We start from the raw sequence: 10,772 nt of genomic DNA on the forward strand, positions 1-10,772 counted from the left end.
TACAAGGACCTCATGTAATTAATTTTTGCTATCCTTGAAGCACCTTGCACTTAGGAAGCTTTCAATAAATATTTGTTGAACTAATGAATGAATGTGGGAACACATGTAGCCAAGAAATGGAGAAATGCATTAGGAGAGTTGTTCTCCTAAAGGAAAAACATCAGTCACATGTGTGACACACTGGTTCAATAAACCAGAGATTAAAAACAAAACAAGACAAAACGAAAAACCCTCATTTGTCTGTTTTTAACAACACAAGGATCTTTTCGTAGTTACGCAATAATATTAACATGGTTTCCACCATTTTTATCAAAATAAAATTCTCTATGGGCATCTTGCTTTTTAGCTATGTCTTTTTTTATATTTCTGATTTTTAAATTTTAATTTCACAACACTAAAAGGTCAATCATATAATGAATTTTGAATAAATGTCCTAATTTAATATTCAAATCTGAAATATTAATGCTGATTAGAAATATAATGCAAATTTTGAAATAATTTTTGAAATAATTTATTTTTGACATAATTTATTTTTCCATAATACAAAACTATTTTTCTTATTTTTATTTCTTCTGGAGGGGTCCAGGGATTTTATTTTTCTTTATTCTACGGTGGTGTACAAAAATGCCAGCAGACAAAGGAAATAAAAGGGTTAGGGCACATTATTTATACCTGATGGTATTTTACGACACTTTGTCCACGATTGATTCTAGATAACAGTTCTTTCGGTAGGAAGGGCTCTGGGTGCACAGCAGGGGCTCCCAGGCTCGGCTTGGGCCTTCCTACTTACCCTTGACATAGGCTTTCAGGTCTTCCAGAAAATTGATTTACTTCTGGTGCTCTAAGGCCCTGCTTAGCTAGATCAGTTCTTCTGCAAACGTGTTGTCCACCCCTCAGTCAGCCAGAAAGTCCATCACGTGGTCGTACAGGGACCAGTCCAGGGAATCTGTGTTGAGTGTGTAGTTTGTATCCTTCGAGTCGTATTCCGAGGCGGGCTGAAAGCTAACCTCCGGATGGAGAAGATGCCTCTCTCATCCTCTTCTTTCTAACCAACCTCATCCTCTGGATAGGGGCAGTCCAGCACGAGGGACTTCTTGGTATCGTTCATCACAACCTCCACCATGAAGTTCGGGGTTGAGGTAAGTTCAGGCCCTTGCAGTTCTTGGGTTTTCTGTCCCTCTGGTGGGTCTTCGTCAAATGTCCGTGGGATACCATGGTTAACACTGAATGTAACCGTGATCCTCTCGCCAGCAAATATCTGGACCAACTTGGTTTCTGTCCCTTGCACGCCCAGTTCCCAGTGTCCGGACATCTTGGGGAGGGATTTGTCTTTCTGGATTTTCCTCTCCTCTTTAATTTCATCTGTTAGCAATTCCGCAAAGGCTTTGTCGCCCTCGAAGTGGATGCCCCACTGCCCCTGCACATGCACAAGAATAGGCCAGGCGAGGTCGGGGCTGCTGCAGGAGGGGGCGTCGCGCGGGCCCAGCCGGCTGGCGATTCCTCCTTCCAGGAGGCCTCCGAAAGTGCGCGTGGCCGCTGCCCTGGCGGGGTGCAGTGTCAGCAGGGCGGTGGGGCGGGGGGGGCGCAGCAGGAGGGGCAGCGGCAGCAGGGCCATGAGAGAGACACGCAGAGTGGGGTGGGAGCGACCACGGGCCAAAAATGTTTCATAAGAATGCAATAGATCATATCCTATAAGGACTTGTATTTTGCTAGAAGAAATTTATGTATGCATGTATGCAAATACATACATGTATACACATGCATGCCCCAACACATACAAGTAAATGTAAAATATAAGATGGAATTCCCTCCATTAATACAGATCTGCAATTGCCTTGGGCACTAAGAGGTTAAGTACCTTTCCAGGGGTCACAAGACCGATAACATATCTGTTGATTCTTTCCCAGGTTCTGACCAGAGAGCCGTGGGAAGCCTTAAAAACCGAAACCCTATGCACCATTCATTCCTCTAATACCTTCATTTCTGTTAAGACTTGAATTAAATAACAGCAGAAACATCCCTGATACTCTAAAAGTAAGTCAATTGACATCGGTCGGCTTTTTACCTAAATTTGTGATATATTTTAAATACTTTGAAAATTCAGCATTTGCATCTTACCAAAATGCATTCTACCTTTATTCAATTTTTTAAAAATTTATAATTAAAGTGAAATGTCACCATCTCATCTAATTGTGGGAAACCTTGATTCTGATGTGCTTTGAACTAACTTGGGCTATAACACTCATTCCCCCACCAACCTACCATCTGATGCTTACTTTTCTATAAAAAAATTATATCACAGAATAAGTACTGTATGAATTAAAGCTAGAAAAGTTCAAAAGAATAAACAAATTGTTGAGTGATTGATAGAAAGAATTTGCAACCCTGCCCTGATGAACAAAGCCACAGTTGCCATAGGAATGATTTACTAGGCTATATTTTCTGGCATGTACCAATTTTACATGAATAAAAGCCTAGTCAAACTTTATAACAAAGAAGGTTGTTGTTGTTTTTCTTTTGACACATAACACCTCATGATTTACTGCAATAAGTTAGGATTTCTATTTCATCAAAATATTAAATCATCCAGTTATTTGTTGGAAAGTACATTTTGAAGGGGGGGAAGAGGTCTGGCATTTCGTAAAGTAGTTTATGAAAGATGAACTGATTTAAATCTTTAACTGATGAACTAATTTAGATCTGTAATACAGAATACATTTATGATTTATATTAATTTATGAAAGGGAATAACATAGATGCATTTTAAAGACTTCAAAGTAAAGTTTTTTTCTTTACGCAAGTACCAATTGTTACAACTGGCAAGTAATATTGAATGTGCTACCTCTCAGACTTTCTAACTTTCTTCTTGCATAGGTTTTTTTCCCCCAGTTATTTATAAGAGATGCTCACCTATGCAGTTAGATGTAAATTACCCACTAGAGATTTCTAAATATAGGCTAGATGCAAATAGATTATTACCAATATAGCACCTTCAAGATTTTCAATCACATTTTAGTTAATTGTTATAACCTTTACAGGTGTTAAATGAATTCAAATAAACTCTCTACTCTGCTACATGTACCTGAACCCCCAACACTCCCACTGCCCCAAATGATACAGATGCACAACCATTATCACTTAAAAACAACCAGTTAAGCATCTTTGAAAAATAAAGTGTTAATTTCAATAATTGTAAGAACTGCAATATTTTTCGTTAATTTTGCTTATCAAGTTCCATTTTTTCCCATAGAAATCCACTTGTCAAGTTGCTTTCATGTCACTTGGTGAACATTTCAAACTAGAAACTAGTGTTAAAATTGTCAGTCTTAAAATTTACATAAAGGTACATTCAAAGTGTCATTCCATTATGTAGGAAATTTATTCTTGTTATTAAATAAATGATAGTATTCAAAATATTTCAGAATTATCTATATACTGGAGCATTTAAGCATTAATAGTTTAAATTCCTAAATTTAAAAGAAATAATTTGTGGCACAATATACTGGGTCAGTTTTGGTGTCAAAGAGATCTGACACAAATGAGTAGTGTGACCTGAGGTAAATAACTTAACCTTTTTATACTCCAAGCAACTCTTCAAGACTGTATTACAAAGGAGTGGCAGATCTTCAGGAAATTTTCATACATGTATGGTGGAATTACACACTGAAATGAAATTCCCAGTTTAAAAACACTGCTCTCCTATGGTGCTATGGTACTCTTAAAACTAAAAATAATATAATAAAATAATAACACTAGCACTTCACATTTCTTCAGTGTTTTAAGGTCAACAAAGTACTTTCCTCATAATATAACTGACAAGTTGGCCATTCAAATGTCATATTCATTTTCTTGAGGAAGGAAATGTGGCTCAAAGAATTCTTGTGACCTACTGAAAGTCACTCAACAAATAAGTACTAGAGCTGTGATTCAAAACTAGTTCTCCTGATTAAAAATCAAGCATTCTTTCTACTATATACCACAATAACTATCAGATTATCTTTAAGTGCCTAAATGGTATTAAATCAGTTGCTATACAAAACCTATCAAACAATCTTAGGTCTATAAGTGCCTATGGTCTATGCCACATAGAATGTCCCTCTTCCCCAAGCCAAACAAAGAAACAGAAACTGAATAATTCAAAAGTATCTAAAATTAGAGAATGAGTTTAGTTTAGTTTTTTACATTGCTCATTTGTGTTTAGTTTAGTTTAGAGCCCTGTAGAAATATTTCTAAAAATTCTTTACTTCTTAAAACCTGACTTAAAATGGATCTCTCTCCCTCTCCCTCCCTCTCTCTCTCTCTCTCTCTCTCACTTTTTTTCTTTCTCTTTCCTTTCCCCTTTCTCCCTCTCCCCCCGCCCTCTTCTTCATACTCTTCTTTTCTATAGCCACTAGTCCTAATCCCTTGAGATAATGAAATTTCTCCACTGAGATTGTAGAGGTCAGAGCAATCCATTGTCACAGAAAAAGATTTTTTTTCCCTCTTACTTACAAACTTTTGTTAGGGTGAAGAAATACTGTTCAAAATGGCTCTACAATATTCTTGGTCCTAGAAGCTAAATTCCTACAACACCCTGATTCTACCTCAGCATCTTTTATCTACCCAAAGACCAGGATTGAGAGAGGATCTGGTATATAAGGAGACTTTAAAAATTAAAAACTAGTAAGATTGCTTCGAAAACAAAGGCCAGGGAAGATAGAGTTAATCAGGTAGGTCTGTATTGGTTTTTAATTAGAAAGATGGTTATTTAAGAATAGCTAAAAAAGCCAAACAAACATTGCACCAATTGACAGGCTTGATCTCTCTAGTTTAAGAAATAGCATTAACTTAGTTTCTATAACCTAAAGTCCAAGAGAGAATTTAAAAAAAAAATTTATTACCTTTAAATTCCAGACCTTGATACTGTTGGGTAGACTTTTGAGGGTAGAGATGTGTGGAAGGGGGAAAAAAGTAACAAATGTTAAGTAGTAGAAGTAGTAGTAGTAGTAGTAGTGGTAGTAGTAGTAGTAGTGGTAGTAGTAGTGGCTACTTGGTGATGAATTCTGTGGAACTAGAAAACCTGTGGAATAAAAAATATGCTCAGTCCTATGTGTTTATAGGTCTAATATTTTTATATCATGAATATCTTATTCAAGAAAATAACTTAAAAGTACTGCACATGGTAAACTCTGAATACTATCACAAAAATGAAATTGTATTTTAACTATAAGAAATAATTTTTTGGCAATGAGGATGCATTCATAAGTCAATTTGTGTGATCAGTCAGACCGCTACCATGTTAGAAGAAAGATCAAAATTAGTTTAAGGCTGGAAGTACAACAATTAGAATAATCTGTTGTAAGTTAAAACTAACTTCCATCCAAATAGGGTGCTGGAAAATGGAAAATTATTTGAAGAAATGTAACAGATACAGGTTGTAATAATTTCATATAGAATTTAGAACATATAATTCACAACAACAAAAGAGGCAACTCTAGCCTCTTACCTCACTAACCTTTTCCTACCAGAAAGATAAGCAGGAGGTCAGGGTCAGAAGTTTGTCTACTCTCTCCTCGGAGAGAAGAGACACTGGACCAGATTTGTATCTTTCTTCTCTCTTAAATCATTTTTTAGTCTGCTGATATGTTTTTTTTTTCTGGTTCAAGCTAACTTTTGATCTTTGTTTGAATAATGAGGGAGGCAAGAAGTTTGACTCCCTTCCCACTAATATCAGTTCCACAATGAACACACACTAACGAGATAGTAAATAAATACATTTATCTAAGTTGAGAGCCAAAAGAAAAAGCAGAGAAAGCATATAGATAAATAGATAGATAGATATAGATAGATAGATATCCATATCTAGATATTAGATATATAGATATCCATATATCTATAGATCTCTCTCTCTCTCTCTCTCTCTCTCTCTCTCTCTCTCTCTCTCTCTCTCTCTCTATGACAACACAGAGTGAAGAAGCTCTCCCATTGGGAACTAGGTAAATTAGCTTAACCAAGTAAAAGAATACTAGATCTCACCCAAGGGGAAATTCTCAAAGAAGGTTGTGATAGGGACCTGATGGAGACTGCCAACTCTTCTTATGTTGGCTTCTTCCCAAGGCTTTTCCTTCAGAAACTTGAAGTGGGCTTGAAATCATACATCTTCCCTCAGGAAGCTAGAAGCCAAAAATGCCAGAAGTCTAGGGATTCAGAGACTCAAAGAACACTCAAAAAAGACTGAAGAACCCTTCTCTCTCCTTTCTTGCCAACTCATCCCCACCCCTCATGTAGGTAGGTGGGGCATTGGTCACTAACAATGAGGACAAGTCCTATACCAATGATTTTTAGGACCCAAGTTATATGTATAAAACTCATTTAAGTGTAAAACACATAACTTATTGTAGGAAGCTTTTCCTAATGCCCCAGAAATTAGTGCCTATTCCTCTAAAGTAACGCTGAATTTGATTTGTATATTTTTCTATAGACCTCTTTCTGTTCATGTCCTCTTTCCAATTAGAATGTAAGCTCCTTGAAGTCTGAGTCTGTTTCACTTTTATCTGAATCCCAAATGTTTAGCACAAGTTCTGAACAAATTAGGTGCTTCATAAATTCTTTTTGATCGATTTATTCATTTCTGCAATATTTATTATATTAACAGATATCACCAAATCAAAGCTTAACCTGATATATGAAAGACTTGCAATTTCTTTCAACTATTGTGAACATAAACTGTCATTTTTCACACATTTATTAAATTCTTTTAACCTCCCCTGGATATAATAAAATCATACTCTGTAGTGCATTTATTTAATCTAGGTGAATGGGAAAACACACATATATGCATATATACCCAAAATGCTGTCACCCTTTTCCTTTCCCTGAAACCCCTATTTATGTACTGAATAATTCCTGGCGTGGTGAATGATAATTGAAAAATGTTTTACATCATAAATTTCTATAGAGTTGAAACTATGTTTAATGTAGATTTTTTGTTAACTACCCACCCCAACTTCCGACTTTCTATAGGGCTAGAAGTACAAGAGATTGTCATTAGATATCTGTTGAATTGAATTGTTGAATAGTGAGACTGCCTTGGGCTGAACAATTTTAAAAAGAGAATATAAAGAACACGTCTAGCTTCAAAATTCTGTTGACTCATCTATGAACCAAAGAAGTTGTAATTCAATTACATGAGCACTGGTCACATTTATACTTTAGTGCAGAGACGAATGCATTCTCAAACTTAGACAGTCACAGATAGAGGTCTTATGGGTGGTACAACAACCTCCTGACTGGTGGTCTCTGACTGCAGTACCTGCCAATCACAAAACATCCTAAATCTTCCTGGAATGCCAATTTCATCATCACAGAAACCAACAAACACCTCTGAAGCCATGAACGTAAAAGACACTTGATCCTTTGAAGGAGAGCTATGGCAAATTTAGATAGCATACAAAAAACAGAATCACCTTGTTGACAAAGGCCTATATAGTCAAAGGTATGGTTTTTCTAGGAGTAATGTATAGCTCTGAAAGTTGGACTGTGAGAAAAGCCGTGCACTTCAGAATTACTGATTTTAAATCATGGTGCTGGAGAAGACATTCAACAGTCTGTTGGACAGCAAGGAGACCAAATCATTCAATACTTAAATGATACTTAAATTAATTTATAAATTATATGAATAAATTAAATAAAAACTTAAATGAATTCAAATTATTCATTGTCAGGACAAATAATGAAGCAGAAGCTTAAATATTTTTGCCATAAAATGAGAAGATAGGACACATTGAAAAGACCCTGATGTTGGGAAGGATTGAAGGTAAAAGGAGAAGAGAACAAAAGAGGATGAGATGGATAGGTGGTGTCATAGAAGCAATGAAGATCATCTTTACAGACTTTGGGAGATAGTGTTGAGCTGAAAAAAAAAAGCGAGCGAGACCCGTATATAAATTTGGATGTGGATTTATTCAAGCGTGCGACTGTTCGGAATAATTACTCAAATCGAACAGCCCTGAGTTGGAGAAGAGAAAGAATATTTAAAGGGAAAGAATGCAATTAGATTTCCGCGGAGATGGGGACACAAACAGTGGGACAAGCTGAGGCAGGATTATTTCCGTGGAGAAGGGAACACAAACAGCGGGGTCCGTGGACATGGGAGTACAAACAGTGGGGTCCATGGAGATGGGAGTAAAAACAGTAGGGTGAGCTGGGGCAAGAAGGAGAAACTGGAGCGGGGCGGGGCAGGGCATAACAATAGTAGGGGATAGAAGGGCCTAGCATGCTGTGAGCACATGGAGTCACAAAGAGTTGGACAAGACTGAATGACTGAACAAGAAAAATGACAACAATTTGCTCCATAGGAGTTACAATGACATATAACCCCTGGGTTTCAGAAAAAAATTCCTCTGAGATTCTGTTGCTCCTTTACAGTGGGATTTCCTTTCACCCAGCCTTCTTTACTTCTTTCTTATATATTGGGAATTCATTTTTTTCTCTCTCACTTCATTCTCTTTCATTTGTACATATTTTGATTCTCTTATTCTTGGAGTTTTGAATGTTTTCACTACCATTTGAAACTGTATTCTTTTTTAATAGTATTTTATTTTTTCCTAAATTACCTGTCAAGAAAATTTTAGCATTCATTTTTCCAAGATTTTGAGTTCCAAATTCTCTCCCTCCCTCCCTCCTTTCCCCACCTCCCTAAAATGGTAGACAATTTGATGTGCTGTCATGTTATATATGTGCTATTGTGTAAATGAAATTTCCATATTAGTCATAATTGTGAAAGAAGAAACAGATCAAAAAGAAAAAGAAAACATGAAAAAATAAAGGAAATAAAAAAAAATAATGCTTCAATCTGCAATCAGAGTCCATCAGTTCTTTTTGTTTTGTTTTGTTTGGCTTGAATTTTATTTTGGACTAAAACAACAGAACACAAATACAGAATAAAAAAAAGAAACAAAAACATCATAATCTAAAATATTGGAACTTAAAACAAAGTAAGAAAAAAGCATGCCATATGGATAGCAGAACATCATAGAGGATTCAGAATACATAACAATAAATTTTCATTTCAAGAAAGCCTCTATGATAAATAATACACGTTCTGTTGAGAACTGTCCATCTTTTCTTTGCTTCCTTCTAAGTTTTCTTTTGTTCTCTGCTGAATACTTTTTTATTTTGTTCTTTTTTTCCCACTTCTCCCACCCCCAGAAGGCAACAATTAAGTTTGCATATGTTTCTCTATAGGTATAGGCATATACATACACGGACATATACTTTCCCAAATTCAGCTCCTGATTTTTTTTATGTTTGTGCATAACTCTTTTTTCCTATCCCTTTTACCTCCTCTACTTTACTTCTACTCATTACCTTGCCCTCCTATTACTTGCCTAACCCCCTCCAAGGATCCCTCCCATATCCTCCCATTCCCATAAATCTAAACATCCTTCTACCTATTCTCTCACCCTCCCCTCTAAAGACCCCTCCCTTGTCCTTTTACCCCTCTCCATCCCCCTAGCATTTTATTTCCTCTGAATTTAGAAGACTTTTATACTCTTCTAAATATATACACACACACACATATATATATACACATAAAATGTACATATATACATACACACACATATATGTGTGTGTGTATATATATATATATATATATATATATGTATATGTAATGTATCATTCCCTCTTAAACCCATTTCCAATGAAAGTAGGTTATCAGAACTACCAAACCTCCTCCCCCATCTAATTCCTCTATATCAATTGTAGTTTTACTTTTTAAATTAATATCATCCTCAGATTTACCACAATCTTCCTTATGATCTACCCAATTACTATTAAAAATCTTAGACATACAGTTTACACTTTACATATATAAAAAGTAAAAGGTCTGTCCTTATGAATCCCTTATAATCAGTCTTTGGTATGTGCCTTATAGTTCCGTTGGTTCTTGTATGTCAAATCTTCTGTTAAGTTCAGGTTTTTTTTTTTTAACAAAGTCTTGGAAATCTGCTGGTTGATCAAATGTCCATTTTTTCACTGAAGGTTATCCTTAATTTTGCTAGGTACGATGTCTTTGGTCATAACTCCAGTTCTTTTGCTCTTTAATATATTGTGTTCCAAGATTTGTGGTCTCCACTGCTAGGTTTTGTATAATTCTAAATGTGGCACCATCATATTTAAATTGTTTTATTCTTGTTGCTTTTAATGTTTTATCCTTGAGCTGGGGATTTCACAATTTGACTATGATATACCTTTGCGTTTTCTTCATAAGATCTCTTTTAAGTGGTACTTGATGGATTTTTTTCCTATTTCTACTTCCCCCTTGTTCTTATACTTCAGGACAATTTTCTTTAATTATTTCTTGTATTATTGTATCAAGATTCCTTTTTTGATCATAGCTTTCAGTTAGTCTGGTTATTTTCATGTTTTCTCTTCTTGATCTATTCTTCAGATCTGTTGTTTTTCTTATAAGATGTTTCACTTTCTCTTCTGTTTTTTCATTATTCATATTTTAATTATTTCTTGATCTCATAATTTTGCTGGCTTCACCTTGCTCAATTCTAATTTTCAAGGTGCTATTTTTTCTTTAAGATTCTGGACCTTGTTTTCTAATTGGTTGACTTTCCTTTCAAAATCTTCTTGTTTTTCTTGGATTATTCATTTTTTTGAAATTTTTCTTCCAATTCTGCCATTTGATTTTTAAAGCCTCTTTTAAGATCTTCAGTGTCTTCTTTTAAGATCTTTTTGGGCAGGTGGCTGTTTGATGTTACTCTTTTGGGGTTTCTTTACTT

At 35.5% G+C, this 10,772-nt stretch overlaps 1 pseudogene; it reads right to left on the reverse strand.

Moving 5' to 3' along the window:
- Positions 1–782: 782 nt before the first annotated feature.
- LOC118836956 lies at positions 783–7,372 on the reverse strand (annotated as a pseudogene).
- Positions 7,373–10,772: the final 3,400 nt, after the last annotated feature.

This window comes from Trichosurus vulpecula, chromosome 2 (assembly GCF_011100635.1).
Source record: "Trichosurus vulpecula isolate mTriVul1 chromosome 2, mTriVul1.pri, whole genome shotgun sequence".
Classification (NCBI taxonomy): domain Eukaryota; kingdom Metazoa; phylum Chordata; class Mammalia; order Diprotodontia; family Phalangeridae; genus Trichosurus; species Trichosurus vulpecula.